Source organism: Caloenas nicobarica, chromosome 1 (assembly GCF_036013445.1).
Source record: "Caloenas nicobarica isolate bCalNic1 chromosome 1, bCalNic1.hap1, whole genome shotgun sequence".
NCBI lineage: Eukaryota > Metazoa > Chordata > Aves > Columbiformes > Columbidae > Caloenas > Caloenas nicobarica.
Window position 1 is genome coordinate 77,199,880 of NC_088245.1, and position 19,457 is coordinate 77,219,336.

Genomic DNA, 19,457 nt, shown 5'->3' on the forward strand with positions numbered 1-19,457 from the left:
GTGCAGGCCTTTCGCCAACCTCTGAGGTTGCGTAGGCAGAACCAGCCCTTTGGATGACTTTTCTTGACAGAGAAGAAAACAGCAGCGCTGGAAACTTGGTGGAAAGATCTTTTGGGGGGCACCTTTGGACAGGGTGAACCCTGTGGTAGCAGAGTGCCAGGGAGGAGGATTTGAACGCTGGTCTTTCGGTTGCCTGTATGTTTTTCACTGTTCTGCCAGCTTGTACGTTTTCCAAAAGCAGATGAGCTGGAGAGGAGCGGGTTGTCCTGCGCCCTCCTGGAAGGAGCCTCCCAGTTCCCTTGTCGGCACTGGCTGTGGTTGGATGGGTGGCGGGTCCCTGGGCTGGCCGGCGGTGGGGGCAGCACCCGCTGCCTCCAGCACCTTCCTCGCTGCCGGCAGGGCTCAAAGTGGCGCTCGGAACAGCTTTAGCACCGACTCTCAGCGTTTGGATTCGATAACCAACCCTTGGCTTATTAAAACAGGTCCAGTCATGTTAGAACATCGTGCAGGATGTGCAGAAACCGTGTGCTGGCTTCGTTCGCTCTTTATCTGTAGGGGGTACTGAAAGCTTTAGGAAATAGGAGAGAACAGTATTTGCTGGGGGATCATGTACAAACAAGCAGGAAAAGGTTATATTGTGTATATTATAGCATGACCGTAAGCTTCAACTGAACTCTAGCTTTTTTCTTTTTTTTATTTTTGGTATTTTAATGGTATATCTAACAGATCTATAGGAAAAGCTTAGGGTATATTACTTAAATGACCATGCACATCTTCAATAGTTTATTATGAAATGGAGAATAATTTCCAATTACAATATTAATCATTTTGTAATTTCACATTTCTGAAGAGGAATGTGAATTAAAAGTACTGGCCTAAATTATGATTGCTGAGTGGAGTGTATCATTAAACGGTTCTTTTGTGAACTGAAATTGGCAGCTGACCCTACCTTTACAGTAAAATTCCACTTTTGGCATGTGCAAACATTAATGATTAGTAAAATACAGAAGAATTTGTCATCTTAACCATTGGACTATTACAGGCTGCCAGTTAAGGGTCCGGATTACTGTAAAGAAAATTATTTCAGTGAAGGCTCCTGTGTTACAGGTAAGGTGTTAATTATTCTGTAAAGCATACCAAAGTCATCACCAGGTAGATAGAATATCTCAGACAAATCCCGTTCATATTATTAAACACTGAATTATGTGCTGTGTTAGAAGTTTCATCTTGTAAGATGTGTTTGAAGTCTTCCGTCTTGTAAGAACAAACGCAGCGTTAGTGTCTTTGAAACCAGTTTTTATGATGGTTGGAACTGAACATGAAGTGTTGGTGGCACTAATTTTGGTTTCAGCCTAGCACTTTATAGTTTCTGTACTTTAAAAAAAATTATTTAACTTCTTTTGTGGAAATTTTGGAGACCTGTTTCCTATTTGGATTGTTTTTACCAGAAACATATTTTTTATTTCCTCATTTCACTTTGTTGCACACTTCGCCTGGAATGCAAGATCTTTGGGAGAATCATGCTGAAAAAATCTCTGCTTGCAAGTGCAGAGCATCAGAAAACCTTTGCACCTTAGAATCATAGAATCATTTCTGTTGGAAGAGACCCTCAGGATCATCGAGTCCTACTATGACCTAACTCTAGCAATAAACCCTGTCCCTAAGAACCTCATCTAAATGCCTTTTAAACACCTCCGGGGATGGTGACTCCACCACTTCCCTGGGCAGCCTGTTCCAATGCCTGATGACCCTTTCTGTGAAGAAATGTTTCCTAATATCCAATCTGAACCTCCCCTGGTGCAGCTTGAGGCCAATTCCTCTTGTCCTGTCACTTGCTACTTGGGAGAAGAGACCAACACCCTCCATGCTACAACCTCCTTCCAGGGAGTTGCAGACAGCGTCTGCAGTGTGCTGGAGCGATGCCTGTATCCTAAGAGCATCCTGCTCTTGTGGGCCCTGTTTAATTAGCGGGAAGAAGGAGCTGCAGCTGCTGCGGGGTGTTTGCTTTGCTTCTGCACAGCAGCTGAGCCTGAGCCGAGGCGGCAGGTCGGGTGTTACCGAGGCTGCTCCTCACCGAGCCTCGCGTCTTCAGGACCAGGTGCCAGGTGGTACTGTACTCTCGTGCCGATGCTGCGGTTTGTGTCAGCTAAAAAAGCGTGATGGGCGTCTTCATCTCTGCATTGAGAGCGTTGAGGGCTTTCTCTCGTGTAGTGCCCGGCAGAACAATTTTGGTGCGTGGCTGTAAATGAGTGGGAGGGCATCTCGTGTCCTGTAAAACTTGTCTGTGGCCTGGTGGATGGCAGCATGCTGAATAATTAAGGATCCTGGATCTTAGTACCGTTGTCTGCATTTCTTTTATGTTTTTACTCATCTATCCCTTCTGCTTCTGGAAACAACGTTTAAGATGTGGGAAGTTGGCGCGCAGTTCCTTCACCTAGGAACAAGCAGAAACAAGATGTGGAAAAAATCAAGTGCCGTAAACTCTGTTACATGAGGAAGTGTGCAGTAAAAAGAAAAAAAAAAAAAAAAAGAATTAAATTTGGCTCTCCTGAGTCACAGTGCGGAGCCTTAACTAAGAGGCTCTTTGCTGAGCTCCACAGGTGAGCGAGGAGCCTGGTAATTACTGCTCGCCAAGGGACTCCAGTTTGTGCTAATTCTTGTTGCGGATTCTATTCACTTTGTGTTTCATTTTGTTGGTGTGACTGCGTTTTATATTTCTTGAGACAGTGTTTTGTTCCATACATACTGGATGCTGAAGTTCACCTCTTGTGATTCAAAATGTTGCATTATTGCTTGCAAGAGTGTGAAAAAGCAGAGTCGTCCCACGCAGCTCTCAGATGGAAGAGGCAGTGCAGCAGTTTCCCATTTATCGTTGCTCCCCTGTGCATAAAGATTACTTATCCAGAAATAACTGAAATTATTCTGCGGTGTTAAAAGTGATTCAGCTGGGAAGAATTAAATTTTTGGCAGCTGGTACTTTCATTACACGTGCATAGATTGTTTATTAGACTCCTGATGGGAATTTTTAGCCTTCACTAAGTATAATAATAACTTCAACATTTTTTACTGTCACACTGCTGCTATGGAGTTATATGGGGACAGTCAAATCACTGATGAAACTCTGGTCTGGTTTTTGGTTCTATGGGCAATTCAGCTGGCCAGCTTCTGCCCAGAGTGAGACTCAGGTTCCAGATGTGCTAATTGTGCTTTTCTAGAAGAAACTTGCCTATCTGCTGCAAATCGTCTTGAGGGCATTTTGAAAAAAAGGCGACACTGGAATATGTGCTGCTGCTGCTTGAACTTTTGGGGTATGCTGGAGCCATCACCTGCTACATACCTTCTTTGCATAAACCTTTTTGCTCTGCACTTCAAATCAATCAAAGATATTTCAAGCTCCTTTAACATTAAATGGTTGACTGAAATATTCTAGTTGAACCTTTTTTCCTCTGTTTTTTCCCAGAAGAATTTTTTGAGATCAGCGCTTAAACTTAACTGAAGAGTGGTTCAAATTCATTGTCTGATTTAAAGCAGGGACTTGAAACTCCAGCCTCTCAGATGACTGCATTAAATATTGCATTTTTCTGTTTCAAAAGTGCACTAACGGCAGTAGTCATTGACTAGGCAGGAAACAGGCATCCCCTCTGCTGAGGGGAATGCCCAAACCACAGAGATGCACTTTCCTTTTCTCTCGCAGAGTCTGTAACTGTACAAAGTGAAAAACAGCTTCGACAGCAAAGAGTTGGGAAGATGCACCCAGATACAGAGAATAACCTCGTACATTTGGGGTGTGTCGTCAAGAGAGGAGAAACCCAGCGGTGTCCCAAGAGCTGCCTGTGGGGTGTGCAAGTGTGACACCTACACCATCTCTGTCCTGTAAGCTGTGCTCAAGTTCTCCTTAGTCATCCATTTCCCCGTAACCACATGCCTTGCAAAAAGACACGTGTCATAAAAAACCCACAATCTTTTCAAATTCTATCAAATTGGCATTTTTTTCTGGGCAACTCAAAGTTTTACTTTGGAAAGAGGCAGAAGAATATAAAATCTGATACTAGATTTCTGAAAAATTCTGGAAAACAAATTGGCTTGAGTGGCCCTCAAGTACCAACTTGCTTGCTAGCTCATCTGAACCTCTTTTTTTTTCCAATGAACTATCATATTATGATTTTACTACATAAAAATCAAATAAGAGCTGTCCTGTAGTCTTAGATAACAAAATGTATGAGACAAGGTGTTGTTATTAATGTATGACAGCACAATCTTGGAAAATAAAGTAGATAACACTGTAGACATTTGAAGCAACAATTTAATTTTTAAAAAAGTATCATGGTTTTAATCTTTACTATTGCTTTTACAGTGTTAAAATTAAAGGATGTCCAGCATGCCTTCAGTCTCCCTCAGATCCAGAATCTCTTCAAGAAACTCGTTTATATGAAATAGACACTTTATATTGCATTAAAACAAACACAAAAGAGACAGACTTTCTAATCGCCTGGAGTCACATTTCAAAACTAGCAAGTCAGGCAGTTATCCAGCAACAACCTCCTTATTCTAAACATTTTTATTTAAAAAAAAAAGGTATGAAACAGCAGTGACCCAGCACTAGCCTAGGTTTTAAATATAAAAGAGATTTTTATCAGTGTAAATTTGAAAAACAAACCAACTGCCACCACCTGGGTGTTAACGATATTGGTCAGAGTCCAGCAGTGACCGCCTATTGTAATTCTCTCTGCTAATTCTGCAGTCCATAATTCATGGCCCACCAAAAGGCCACAACCAGCAAAGCCGCAGGCACCAGCTTCTGGCAGACGCACCTGAAAGGAAGCCTGCAAATCTGCGGGAAGAGAAGGGAAGGTCGTCAGAAATAACCAGCAGCAAAACGATGGCACGGAAAAGCTAATAATGCCTGCGCACGAGGGGAGCGCGAAACGGAGAGGACGGCCCAGTTCTGCTGCATAAACGCACTTCGGGGTCTGGTTCTGCTGGTGGCTACTGCAACTGCTGCAGTGGTGGGGTCATATCCAGCCTCTAAAGAATCCTCCTCTCTTCTCCAGGGTAAACACAGGGTAAAACACCATCCCCGCTCATCTCCCCTTACAGCCTCTTACAGTGGGAGACACTTTCCTTCTGCGTGGACCACCCCCCACCCCACCCCGTGAGTTGTGTGGGACTTGGGCAGCTGTTCGCAGACATTGGGCGTGCTCTGTCTGTAAATGAGAAATTTCAGCCTAAAAATTAAAAATGGGGGAATAGAGGGACACGAACAAACTAAGGAACAAACCCAAACCTAGGGCTGCATTTACTAATTTATGCATTTACACATTGACACTTACATGGGAGCTTAGGTGTTGCTGTTACCTACTTGTCAACAAAAAGGTGGGAGAAAAGAGACAGAACATACCCAGCTTCCATAACCAAAGATCCTCTTTGTCCAGTTATTGTTCAAAATATTTCCAAAGCTTCTTATAACACTTTTAATAATATTCCACGTCCGGAAAACACTGATAGCAACCCTGATGATTTAAACAAAAAAAAGGGGGGGGGGAGAAGGGCGGGGAAATGGAAAATTTATTCTAAAAATTCACAAATACCAAGGTTTAGAAAACTACAAAAAGAAACCCAAAACTCCAGCACGTTCCTTCCTGATAGTCTGAGTGCATGTATGTATTTCTCTAAATATTTAGGAAGAAGACCTGGCAAGTTAGGGGGGCTTTGAAAGCTAAAGAACATTTGGTTCCAGAATTAATCGATCGCTAACATCACACAAGGAAACATGCAGCAGAGCTCCTGAACAACAATCTTGTGCCTTTGCTCTTGTTTCAAAGTTAGAACAGCACAACCCTGCAGCAAGGAGAGAAGAGGCAGAACCTCACGTGAGTACTTGGGGGTTCAGACTCAGATCGCGTATCTCGGGTTAGGACATTGCTGCAGTTAATCTGCAGTTAATAACTATCCATGACAACCCTGTCAGTTCAAACGAGTCTAGCCACGTTTTGTTGTATGTGCATGGGTGGGTTATTTCACATGCAGTAACATGTTCATCCCTGAAGCATCACGCTACGTTACGGACCTCTCATCGCTCAGTTGCACCTAAAGACACCGTCTAACCTAGGAAATTACCGTGCTACTGTGACATTTTAAATACCAAGGAACTATTTAAGTATTTTGACTGTAAATGGCTGTAGTCTGTGGAAACAATTTACATTATAAAGCTCTTCCTTGTAAAACAAGCTGCAGTATTTGTTTTGGGGTTTTAGGTTCTGTATGAAGCAGCAGTAGTAGCAATAAAATTTTTACTCTGTGTACAGAAACAATATTGTTTATCTAACAAAACATTACCGTTTACCTATCTAACATGGACTTTAAAAGGATCTGAAGACTGGCAGTGCCAGACAGGTAACTTACCCACGTGCCAGGTGAAGCAGTGTATCTTCAAGCTTCCTGTGGTACATCCTGTTAAACTCATCCCCGATCTGGGCCAGCTGATGGCCAACCTGGGTAGCTGAGCTGTAAGGCATTTGGGATGTGCGTGTTAGAGGAAAATGTTGCAACAACAAGTCTCTAAAAAGCACTCTGCAAATGTCAGGCACAGTTATTCCCCTAACAGTCGCACTAAGTTGGCGATATAAAAGCAAAAGGTTAAAGTTTTTTTTTTTCCTGTTATTTATGCTTTTATTTATGAGGCATCATAAGCTCGTGTTTACATGCATACAGAAGTGCTTTGATATTTTCATAAAAAGCTGCATATTTGGCACTTTTGAAAAACCATATTGGTTTTTTTTAGATGTCCAAATTCTTTATACAAGGCAATGGGATTCTGTTGTTGTTGGCTTGTTTGTTTGTTTTTTCCCAAAGTCAAAATATTGAAACAGCCTTCATGTCAGACCTTCCAAAAATTCTCATATTACATAACTGACGGCTTGGACATCTACCAGGTTTACTCCAGTGATTTCCAGGATGCGGTGCAGGTTTCCAGCTAATGGGTGGTGCCAGGGTATGAACTGGCCAAAACCTAAAGGCTGTGAGGGAGGTCCTGGGGCGTGCAGATCCTTGAACTGTAATGTCTGTGGCATGTGTTGGTGCCGAAAACTGGTTATGCATTCCTGATGAAAATTTCCAGTGAGATTTGACTATACATTTTCATTTTAACTTGTATGTCTGCTGAGATCTGTTTGTGAGATCTGCTGAATAGCAAGTGGGCTTAAGAGCTTAATTCTAGAGATCTGCTTAAAAAAACTTGGGCTTGGTTTGGTCAGTCCAACAAAAACCAGCACAAACCACACACACAGAAAGGAATTTTCACAGACGGGGAAAGGCAGCCCCTGACTCTTGAACTGGAAAAAATGTATGTATGGGATTAAGAAAAACCCAAAGCAGCACTATCAGTTTGTTGTGAGAGGCGCCTAGAGAATTATGTAAAAATGGCTTCCTCAGCTGCTTCCTATAACAGGTGGGTTTCTAATGAAGAGCAACATCTGTGTCCCTGTGTGGGATAGAAAGTTACAGACATTTGATGCAGCATAATCTTGCGTGGTCAGTGTTAAGCACTACAGGTTATCTACACTTGCATCTATTCCATTTCCAAGAGTATCCACTCTGATTATTTGGCTTAGCAAAGTCTTCTTGAAAGTCTGGGGGTTTGTATTTGATGGGGGTGGAGGACAGAAGGAGTATTAATGTGGCGTGATACCTGATATTAAACTCCATTTGCTCTGTGGTGTCTGGAATTGTCTGGAGGTTACTGTAGGTTTCCTCTTCTGGTGCTCCATTGGGGTAGCCGGAGAAGACAAAGTGCCGGGGGATTCTTCTTCTTTGAGACATCTTATTCTGCAACAAGTCATGAAAGACAGCCCCGTGGCTTCTTGTAACACACATCTTTTCAGTTTAGATGGAAATTGTTTAAAGCACTGTTAAAGTTACCCTTTTTTACTCCTCCAGTCAGAACACGAGTATTGCGAAGGTAACTATTTTGAGGGTAGTCAAAGGAAAGTCTCAGTGACCCAACAGATGTACAGCAATTCAAACATGCAGCATTTAGAGGGCTGCTGCTTCATATTGGCTCAAAACAGCCTAGAAATTGGAAAACCTAAACAAATATAGCTAGTGTAGATAAATATAGCTTCTCAGTAGTTTCATTTAGTACAAGATGCTTTCCTGCGCGGTTTGCAACAACCTGCTTGACATTAAATCACTCCAACCGGTGGAGATCCCCAGGCAGCAAAGTACCTAAAACATACGACTTGAACAGGTTTTCCCAGGTCTCTAATTTAGGTCAGAGTTTATGTATCTTCTTAAGCTGGAGGCCGCTACCATGGAAATTATGAACAGCTCACCATAGAAATAGAATATAGCAAAGATTTAAATGGATTAATAGCTTTCCAAATGGAAGAGTGGACAGTGGCAACCTCTAAAATCAATGGAGCTTCCTGCTTGTACAACGGGAAAGTTATTATGGAATCATAGAATCAGTCTGGTTAAAAGAGACCCTCAAGATCATCAGTTCCAACCACGGCCTAACTCTGGCACTAAACCACGTCCCTATTCACAACCAGTAGCCAGGCTTTGGCACATAAGCACCTCATAGGAGGTCATCCTCTGCTCAGTGAAAAAAGTGGCAAAACCCAATGGGCTTCTGTGTAAGTGGAGTGTCTCCTAATATTTCTGGTCTTTTGATAACGCTTTCCTGAAAGCACTAAAGAAGTTCAGTTCACCAGCAGCAGAGCTTGGAGCGGAGCTGATGTTTTTGTAGTTGTGACGATTGTTTTATTTGGCTTATCAAGAGAAATGACATCAGAGCTGTGGACGGGGATTATTTCAAACAACACGCACGCCCTTGGGCAGGTAACGCTCCTTCTGCCCCTTGGATGTTTGCTGTGGCGGAAAGCTCTGCTCCTTGTCTTGAAGGTGCCTGATGCTGACTTTAATGATAGCCTTCTGGAGATGCTTTTTTTATTTTTTATTTATTTTTATTTGGCATAGTGTTGGCCAGCTCTTTAATGATCTTTTTTCTTTCCAGCTCCACTGTTACAGAACTGGCTCTCTTCGTCGATGGAGTGATCATCAACAGCAACGAAGGGGATTTCCCCCCGGCTGGATTCCTTTCTCCTTTTAAGCACGTTCTCTGAAGGTCAAATGAATAAAATTCACGTAAAGTATTCTTAGAGATGAAGCTAAGCCAAGCAAAAGGTACCTGTCGTGCTGCTGCTTGCTGGGGATTTCTTTTGCCATGTTTCTGCAGTCCTGTAAACTCTTTTTCTTTAAGTGTTACACTCGGGATGAGGTCGGGGCATTTGTGCCCTAAGGGAGCCTTGATCTTCTTTCAATATTTAGATGAAATTTACATTTTCCACAAAGCAAAGTTATTAATAATTAATGTGTATGCATTATTGCATAAGCAAACACACAGAAATGTGATACCAAATAACTAAAAATATACTCGGTTCTACAGAAGTGAAGGCTCCTCTTACCTATGTTTAATGTGGCTAGGGAAAAGCATGCTATCGCCTAGTTTCTGCTGGGTGGATATTATTGTGTGCCATATAGTTCGTAGTTTAATAATCTGGTCTTTTTTCCTTCTATTTGTAGCCTTTCTGCTTTACTCATATAGGTGGTTATAATCTAGGATTTTAAATATATCGAGATTTCTGAAGAGCTGTGAAGTTTAGCAATGACAAAGAGGAGCTGGGGTCAGGCCTTCTGAATTTTATAGCAACCACTGTGAGGGAGTTCAGTGACTCAACTCTGTTCCCAAGGGGAAATACCACAGTCCTTTCTTCCGAGGGGGCACCTACGGATTTGTATGTAAGTGTGACAGAATTTGAACATATTTCACAGGTGAGTCAAAAGGCTTAATTAAATAAGATCATCTTTTTAAAAAGAGAGAACATTTTCAGGTGCTCTATTTGCTTCGAGAGGTGCCTTGTCCTCTTTTAAACACTTTCTTTACACATTGCTCTATGTCTCTCTCCCCAGTCCAACAAAAATAATGAAAAAAATTGTAATGTCCATAGAGGAACTTTGGGCATTCCAACACCGTACCTGATTTCTAGATACCAAATCACCCTGAGGACTCTGTAGCTCTGAATCAGGTGCCAAGGCTCCATAAGCACCCCATAGTGAAGCTGTTTCACTTAAAAAAAAACCCATATTCACTGGAGCAGGTACTTGAACTGACTCTTCCATTTCCCAGGGAATCATCTAGACCTGGCTGTACTGGTGGTCAACACCTGGTTTGAGAACTCCACCAGAGCTCAGGCAGGAGCTCCGAGGGGTCCTGAAGGTCCATGAATGAGAAATTGGGAATGTCTGAGCAAGGTCTGCAGGTTCCCACAGGTTCCCCACTTGGACATCCAAAGGGTCAGTTCTTTGGATGCAGTCTCAGTGGACTGCACAGAGAAACAGACAAAGCACACAGGTGCTTTTGGACTTTTCAAGGTTAAACAAGCCAGCTATACACTCAGATGTACAAAGTAAGCATCTAGGTATGCAGTGACATGTTTCTGCAGCCTGTGGGTACCACAGGGAGATTCAAACAAACGGAAATGTGTTCATCGTGTTTCCTTGCTCCTTATAAAGTCATTAAATGTTTCTAGTAAAACAAGTACTGTAGCGGATAAAGTGTATTAAAACCCAGCATTAAAAGTCAGCTGTCTATTGCACATGTATACTAACTATTCTTAGACTTCACAACCGTGGGTTGTGAAAAAAATATATCTAAAAAAAGCTATTTTCTTTTTCTCTCTCTTTTATTTTTTCCTTCTCATTTCTAGACTAGATGCTAGTTTCACATTCCTGGGGCCATATAATGGAAACGTCTATATCTGTGAGAGACAAAAACTGTGTTCTGAAAAAGACCTATAATAAGTTATTGCACTGCAGAGCTCAGACATGTAAACAAACCATACAATACCACGACAAAAGCCCAAAGCGCAACATATGCTACCTCACACCTGTTATGATAATACCTTCCTCCCACAGGCTAAAAAAGAAACTGTCGTGGCTGTTGGGTCATGCTCTCCACAACTCAGCTGCAGGCTGGTATGCCGGCTTTGCCCACCAGTTTGTCTCGATGTTCAAGTAAGAGCAATCCAACAAAGAGGGGATTTATCATGTATTTTACGGGGCAGACAGCATTGGGGCAGTCTGGCAGGGCTACTGTCCTGAAGATGCACAAGACGGGTCGAATTTAGTTTCAAAGCAAAGCTTAGCAATTGCCTTCTTGGCAAGGAAGGAACAAATTGAGGACATATACTGATTTCTGTCCTCCTTTTTTTTTGAAATCTAGGTGTGCAGGTATATATAGACACATATATATGCACATGAAAACTGCATTAATAAAGACTTATTTCTTTCCTCAAGTTTGGATCTGTACAGAGCTGGGCAAGAGGAGTGTTTATCACACTCCACAGGCCCTCCTGGTTCTCTAAAGCAGGTTGCGTTGATCTTCTACCACCCATCTCCCGCTTTCCTTCCTTCTCTCATTTATACAGAAAGACAAGACAAACTGATTTTGGTTTACGGAAACCAAGAGGTCATACGTGTGCATGAGTAATGGCTTGTCATTTAGAGGGCAAGTGACAACAACCGGGCCCCCACAGCACCTCTGAGGAGGTGGCAGCAGGATCCTGTGCCAGCCACAGGGATCGTTTCCAAAATAGCAACCAGATCGAAAAGCTCGTGCTTCTCTGTAAGGCTTTGACCAAGCAGGCTAAAAGCTTACTTTCAAAGGTGAAATGCCTTCAGCAGAATAAATAATGTATTTCGAGTTATATACATACTTAACATTTTGCTGAATAGAAGCCTAGATCCAAATTTAAAAAATTTTTAAATATTAAAAATAAAAACCCCAACTCTAAATGCCTAGTTTTATGATGGAAATTATGGCATTTTATGAACACAATTAAGATTGAATAATGAAGCATCTCCGGCAGAAAGAGTATGTTGACACTGTCTTTACTTTGCATAGCCAGTTTTTTCTATTTGTGTCTTTTTTTACCTAGCAAAAGAGAACATAAAATCTTCTTGAAAAAGGAATGTGTTGCTAAACCAAGTATGCTGGCAGGTGAGTTGGGGGAAAACAAACGGTCCTGAAATGTACTTGTAGTCAGTTCAATTAGATTTGCTATGGTAATATTTTTTAAGAACGTCATTATGATACTTTGGTATAATGCACTGAATACATTAATTATAGTTCATGTATTATCTTTATATATTTTATGACTTATCTATAGTATAATTTATGTGCACTTTATGTCTTACGTATACAATCAATCTTACGTATTTTGTGCAGACACGACACTGCAAAGCTACTAATAATTACAATATGCAATTTAGTATTCTTTAAAGCTGGTTAAGAAAGTAGAAAACTACTATTGGTAATCTAATTCCAATGTTTGGGCTCAAAATTCCCAGCACCTGCCTCCATAAATATGGATTGCCAGACAGGACCCTCGTCCTTTACCTCTGAGGTATCAAAGTATATCTCAAACTGTTTCAGATTCTACTAGCTGCCCATGCAAACTAAATTTAAATGAAGAACAAATAGAGGCTTGGTTGTTTGCATATATACCTCCATTCCATAGCCAACTCTTTCAAAACATGACATCATCCTCACTGTTGCAAACACAAATCTCTATGCCACTTTACAAGGACAAGTCTTTGATAAGATGACCCAAGATTAAGAGCTAGTTAAGGTTACAGAGAAACGGGAATATTGGATACCCAGGGCGCCGTAGCAGGGAAGAATATACTCTTTACAATTCCAGGTGGTGTTTTGGTTTGTTTTCTTTAAGTTCGGGGCTCTCCTATGACCCCTGTCAGATTAGCAGCGGTTGCCCTCGGCTGTTGACATTCCTGCTGTGCGGGTCAGAAGCCGTAAGCCAGGGGCAGCCCACAGGCGGTGGGAACCGCCGCTGTTGCTACAGGATCAATCTGCCTCTTCCCTCGCAGGGATATCAGGGCTTCCACAGGCTTGGCTCCTGAACCACCACGGCTCGTGGCAGAACGGCACAAGTTAGCCATCAGCAACCTCAGTTTCTCTTCAAAAGATGAAAGGTTCAGTCATTGTTATTCATTCTTTGAACCCAGGTTGCTGGGTTAACTCTTAAATCGGTATCAGGTTAAGGAGCACAGATAAATTAATTCTTTGTCTCTTACTCTGTTCCTAGTCAGCTTAACGTCAATGACCTTGGAGACTGTTTACCCGTAAACACTTCTTAATATTGCCTCAACCAGCTATTAAAGGCACACTTCTGTAAATTTAAAAAATACGTGCTCTCCTTCTCACATTTTATTTCATTTATGTTTTTTATGCTCAGTAAATCAATACTAGAATATGCCTTCATTGGGAATTTAATACAGACTCTCTTACCTCAACACAGGGTAGGAATGAAGTGTTTGGTTATGTTTAAAAATAAAAAAATGTATTTCTTTAGCAAGTCTTGTGACCTGGGTAGTGAAAGAAATGAACATAGCAGACTTTAAATGGAGGAAACCTTTTGAATTAAAGAGCTCGCACAGGTATTTTCTATTTCAGTCTCTGTTGAAAATGCTTAAGAGGCCCTGATTGAAATTCTGAGTCAAGACCTCGAGAATCTCTCAAGATTTTTATGCATCATCAGCATTTGCATGTTGTCTGTTAAAGCACTCAGAGCGCACCAGTCCTTACTGTGACATTTAATATGTGACTGTAGAGAAAAAAAAGAGGTTTCCACCTTAAAAGTAGACAGTACTGTTATGGCCACATTAAAAGGCCATGATTTGATAAGCCTACAAAGTACCATTTTCCTTGAAGAGCCTACAAATTCCTTCAGTGCTCACAAGCCTGTTTTAATGGCTTCTAAATACTCAGAGAAACAAGGGGCTTCTGCTTTTATAAAAAGGAAAACATTAAATTCCCGATAAGTTTTATGGGAAGAACTAAGAACATTGAAGCAAAAGATATATCAACACCAAACTGAAGTTAACTATTTCTAATTTTAAAAAACACAACATTTTTTCTGCCACACACAGATTTTTCTTTTGTGGCAGCGCCATGTATCTCAGGGATGTTGCTTTTGTTCTACTTGTTCACAAAGAGTTAAGGTTTAGATTAAGTCAGAAAGCTTCTGCTCTAACATTTACATTTCCTTTCCAAAACATCTTCTGCCCTTTGCACTTCTCAGTCTCACCAAAAGGTCAAGATTCTTTTTTAATAAATAAGAATTTGTTTAAAACTGTTACTTGAATTGCATGGCCAAGTTGTAGGAGGTAAGTATGACAAGGTATATAGTGCAACGATCCATGAATGAACCGTAACGCTGTGGAAAATGTTTCTTTGTTCACATTTATTCTAAAATTGTGTATGTATCTTAGAGTTATTTTTGAAAGCTCCTAAAATAAGTGATGCAGATAGAAAAGCGTAATAGTCAGAAAAGTTCACTCAATGCTCTTAATTATTAATACAGTTACATAATAAAATTAGAATACTTTAACATTACCTTAAATCAAATTGGGGAAAAAAAAAAAAAAAGTACTTAAGAGACCTTGTTCCACCATCCCATCTAGTTGAAGGGTGAAGTACCTGCAACGAGCCTGCTGGCATCCTCAGAAAGCAGATTACGGAATTCATGCCTTGATATTCAATTCAGGATTAAAGGATGCTGACCACCTAGGTCATAATCTACAAAAATACTTAGGCAGATGCTGAGCTTCAACAGACCAAATAATACTGTTAATTTAAACATGATCATTCATATTCTTAAAGAGCTGGCACATTTGGGATCGCTATGGGCTATAGCCGTTTTCCCTCACCTGGTCCCCCTCAGTGCTACACAGCAAGGTACCCATGCTGTCACATATTGACACCTCACACCTGCATCCTGTCCCACTTAACACGGACATTTGATTGGACTTGCAGTCAGAAAACTCAGCATCTTCTGTGACCTTTGGTGCTCTTCTCCTGCAGGTGCCTCAGATCCCACTTACTGGTGCCAGATTGGGAAGATGAGAGAAATTGTCGATTTGCAGGTACAGTGTAACTGTAAGTCTAAGAACTCAAACTTAACTCACTATTTATGCTGTCTTTCTTGTTTTGCATGTCACTATAAAGAATTAAAATGCCACGCTGTTCGAGTTTTACTTAGGCTTTCCTGTATTGGTAAAATGCTGATAGCAACAGTGTTACAAACATTGCAATAAAGTGACTATGATTTACAATCCTAGTTCACCTACAATGTTTTAGTAGTATTTTCACAAAATAAAATTACCAAGGTACCACTGGTAAGGTATATTCCACACATATTGCAGACAGTGTAACCAGAAATAAAAATAGGGTGTCTTATGAAAGAGATCAAATGTATAAAACTGACTGTAGAGCAAATGAAGAAGGTTTTATGCGCAGGAGTCATCTTGACCCAGTACAGCACGGTATTTCCTCAAATGCAGTGTGTTCTTCACTCATTTTCTTTTTGTAGATTTGTAGCCCTTACTCATATAAGTTTTGATTTCAGTATTTGGCTTCCTATTTTATTTCAGATCCATACTACTTCCTTGCTACTTCCTTTGGTAACTGCAAGATCAAGCTCACAGTATCTCCCATAAGCTCTTGCTTTGGCTATCAGCTGAAGCTGAGTGCATTCAATTTTTCTTAGTCCTCTCTAAAAGGTCTTACAGTTAATGGCCTATTGATAAAAAATCCTTAAAAAGAGCTACCACAGACACCTACCGACCAGGTGAAACAAGCAATTTTCTTAAATTTCTCCTTTCAGAGAGACAGGGTCTCTACAGCGGTTACATTTGGACATCAGAAGAAACCAAACACCTTGAGCAAACATTGGTTTTGTTCTTCATTATACTCAGTTCTAGTTCCCATTCAACAATACATTAACTCAAACTAACTTTGTCTGTGTACCTGTGAGAGAAAATTATAATGGTGGCCATTCTGTCTTCTCATTATAAATATGTCTTTTTGCCACGGCCTAGGGGAGACTTAGGCTAATATTAACTTCACAATTCAAACACTTAGAAACCTGCGAAGTCACAGAACTCGCTACATTCCTGCAGTCATTCCTCATGAAGTGACTTAAGCATTACTGAATATATATATATGTACTGCTGTACGGAACTCTTTATCCATCTCTTCTGTTGCACATCATTCCTGTTATCAGTAGCATTGTTGTAAATGTATACAGATATAGAAAACTGGTTATTGAGGAATATTTCAAAATGTTTATCGGTGGCACGCTGCGCTATACACCTTAGACTTATTTTGAGGGCTTATTTCCTGCTTTGCTAAGAGTGAAAGTACACGTACTCCGCTCCTCATTTGCTTAGAAGACAGCAGTTGAGTACAAAGCACCGAGGTCGCCACAGCATCTTGTGGAAGGGCACAAGACGTCCCTCCCGCGGGCTGAGCAGCCGGGACAGGTCTCTCCCTGCCGACGCGCCCCGGGCCCCGGCCGTGCCCACCGCCCGCGGGCACGGCGCTGCCTGGGACCGGCGGCTCCGGCCGCTCGCTCCGCTCCCGGTGTTCAGCCCCGTCCGGCGTGTTTTGTTAAAAGACATAGAAACCCCTTCCCTAGCGCGAAGATGCTGCAGCGCCAGACTCGCCCGAGGTGCACGGGGGCTGCCTGTGGAAACCTGCCGGGAGCCCCCCCGGGGGGCCGAGTTATCTTCCCCCCGGGGCCCGGCGCGCAGGTGAGGCGGCGGGTCCCGGCACTGCCGGCCTCCCGCAGCCCCCCGCACCACCCCGGGACTGCGTTCGGGGTCTGCCCGGGAGAGCCCGGCCGGTTTCCCCTCGCTCCTCCCCGCCACCCTCAAGGAAAGGCGCCGCCGTCCCGTTCCTCTCCCGCCGGGACCCCGCCGCTCACCTCGCTCGGCTCCGCTCGGCGCCCCGCGCTGGAAGCCACCGCCGCCCTGCGGGCACACAGACAGGCGTCAGGAGAGGGGGGTCCCCGCGCCCCCTGTCCCGCCCCGGCCCCACCGCGCCACGGCGCCGGCCACTCACCGCGGCGTCACTCGCAGACTGCCCCTATTGTCCGCCCGCCGCCCCGCCCCGCTCCGCGCCCCGCACCGCCCCGCCGGGGACACCCGCCGCCCCCGCTGGGTCGGGCTCGGTGGCCCGGGCTGCCGCGGGCGGGAGGAGAAGCGCCGTGGGGGGAGCCGGACCGTGCCGCCCCCCCGGGGCCGGGCTGGCGCCGCCGGGCGCGGCTGTGGCGGCGGGTTGGGGGCGCCGTCCGCGCCGAGGTGGAGCCAGCGAGGCCGCGATGGCCCCGTGGGTGGACGGCCCCGCGGTAGGACACCAGCCACCGCGGTGGGATGTCCCCCTGACTCTGTGATGGGACGCGAGGGAACACTGCCCGCCACGGCATGAGCTTTGCACTCACATCGGCGGAGATGCCGAGTGACAGGATCAGGCCCTGTGGTCTCTTTGCCAAAGAACCCCTTATCTAAATGGCTTCACTTCTCTATGAGTGGGTGCATGTGTTTCTTTCAGCATCCTGAGTGTGCTGGGGCCCATGTGGGTTGTGGGCTTCAGCGTGGTTTTGGTTTCGGTGGCAGAGATCAGTGCTGCTCAAGAATCCCTTTGGGCTTCAATATGTGTTTCGTAATTTGAAGACAGTCTTTAAAATGTTGGAAATGTTGTGGTAGTGTTCGCTTTTGAACAGAGAGGAGTAGAATCATAGAATGTCCTGAGTTGGAAGGGACCCACAAGGATCATCGAGTCCAACTCCTGTCCCTGCACAGGACAACCCCACAGTTCACACCATGTGACTGAGGGCCTTATCCAGTCTCTTCTTGAACACTGTCAGGCTTGGGGCCATGACAGCTCCCTGGGGAGCCTGTTCCAGTGCTCCACCACCCTCTGCGTGAAGAAGTAGCCTTTCCTCTGAAGACTTCTTAGCCTGTTCTGCTTAGCAGAAGCAGCCGAGGTACGCGTGCATCCCCAGCTGTCCCCCTGGGTCCCTGAAGGTGCAGGATCTGCCCCCAGAAAAAGCCCTGGCAGCCCATCCAGCCTTCTTGGTTGGCAAGTGCAGAGTTGCTGAGGGGTTAAAGAGAGAGACACCCACTGAAATCCTCCTGACCTCTTACCCAAAAGGTTTAGTGAGGTCACGGGACTGCTGGTGTTTTTCTTTTGTGCTGTTGATAAGTGTGGTGACTGATGCAGTCAGTATCACCCATCTCTAGAGAGCACAGTTTAACGCAGAAGAGCTTTAAAGAGCCAAACCCCGCTATTGCTCCACTCTTTATTGTCACGTCAAACAGGAGACTTTATCGGGTAATGCCCAAGAGTGGACTTTGCCCTCTGTTTATAGTATGATTTCATCTCTCTGTGAGTGAAGGTAAACACCAGGAGAAGCACAACAGCAGCACAGATACAGCTCTCCACCTGAAGCTGGGATGTCCGCAGACTTTCACTGCTAAGTTTTTAAATGCAGAAAAGTGCTTGCGTGCATGTGTGTATATATACTTACGGAACCCACTTCTTTTTGCGCTATGCATAATAATCCTTCTTGTAACATGGATGTTTTTCTCTCATCTCCCATGCTCCATACATGAGGGTTACTCATCTGTACAATGAACATGACAATGCTTATCTTCCAACTTGTGCCAAGGACTGTGTTGAGAGGATAGTGTTTACACATGCAATATGCCAGATGAAAATTGCCTCGAAAGTACAATATAATAAAAGGGAAATTAACCTCAGTGATACCACTTCTTCCCAAGACTTTGTCCTATTTACCAGTTCTGATATTTCAATTTTCGTATTTACTTTGCTCCAAATAAATAATAGCTCCCCTCCTGAAACCAGGCTTAATTTCGCACATACAGGTAATCTTGCTTAATTCAGTGAGTTGACTCAAACTTGAAACAAAATATGGAAATGTCATCGTAGGAGTGATTTCTGTCACAAAGATAGCATGACAATGCTGCTACAGCATTTCCTGATACAGTCATAGTAAGCATTACTGAGCTGTTCTCAAATTCTCCCCAACTTCCCTTGTTGGGACAATGTTACAAAGTGGAGAAAATATTGAAAACTAGAGCATCTATTATTAGCTATGATGTAAGACTGCTGATGTAATGTTCAGACAGACAGCAAAACAAGATGTTTCTCTACCATGGAACTACAACTTCAATTAAGGACTGCTGGATCAAGCTAAAAGACTCTTACATAAAAAAACCCAAACAACTGTTTCCATCCTTAATGCATTATTTAATACATTTTAAAAGTGGTACTTTTTCAGCTTCCCCCTGAGGTATGATGGATGCAGGGACAAAAAGGGATTGATAGCAAGGAGAAGATTCAGGTTCACTTGTCTTGCTGCCAGCTGTCACAGCAGACAAACCTTCTTGGTTGAAAGACGGCTGTGACGGCTGCTCCACACTCTCTTCTGTTGCCAGAGGTGGTGTGGTGCCAGGAAATTTCCACTGCACGTGACCAAAGGAAGATACACCGCATTCGTGGCTGCTTTCATAGT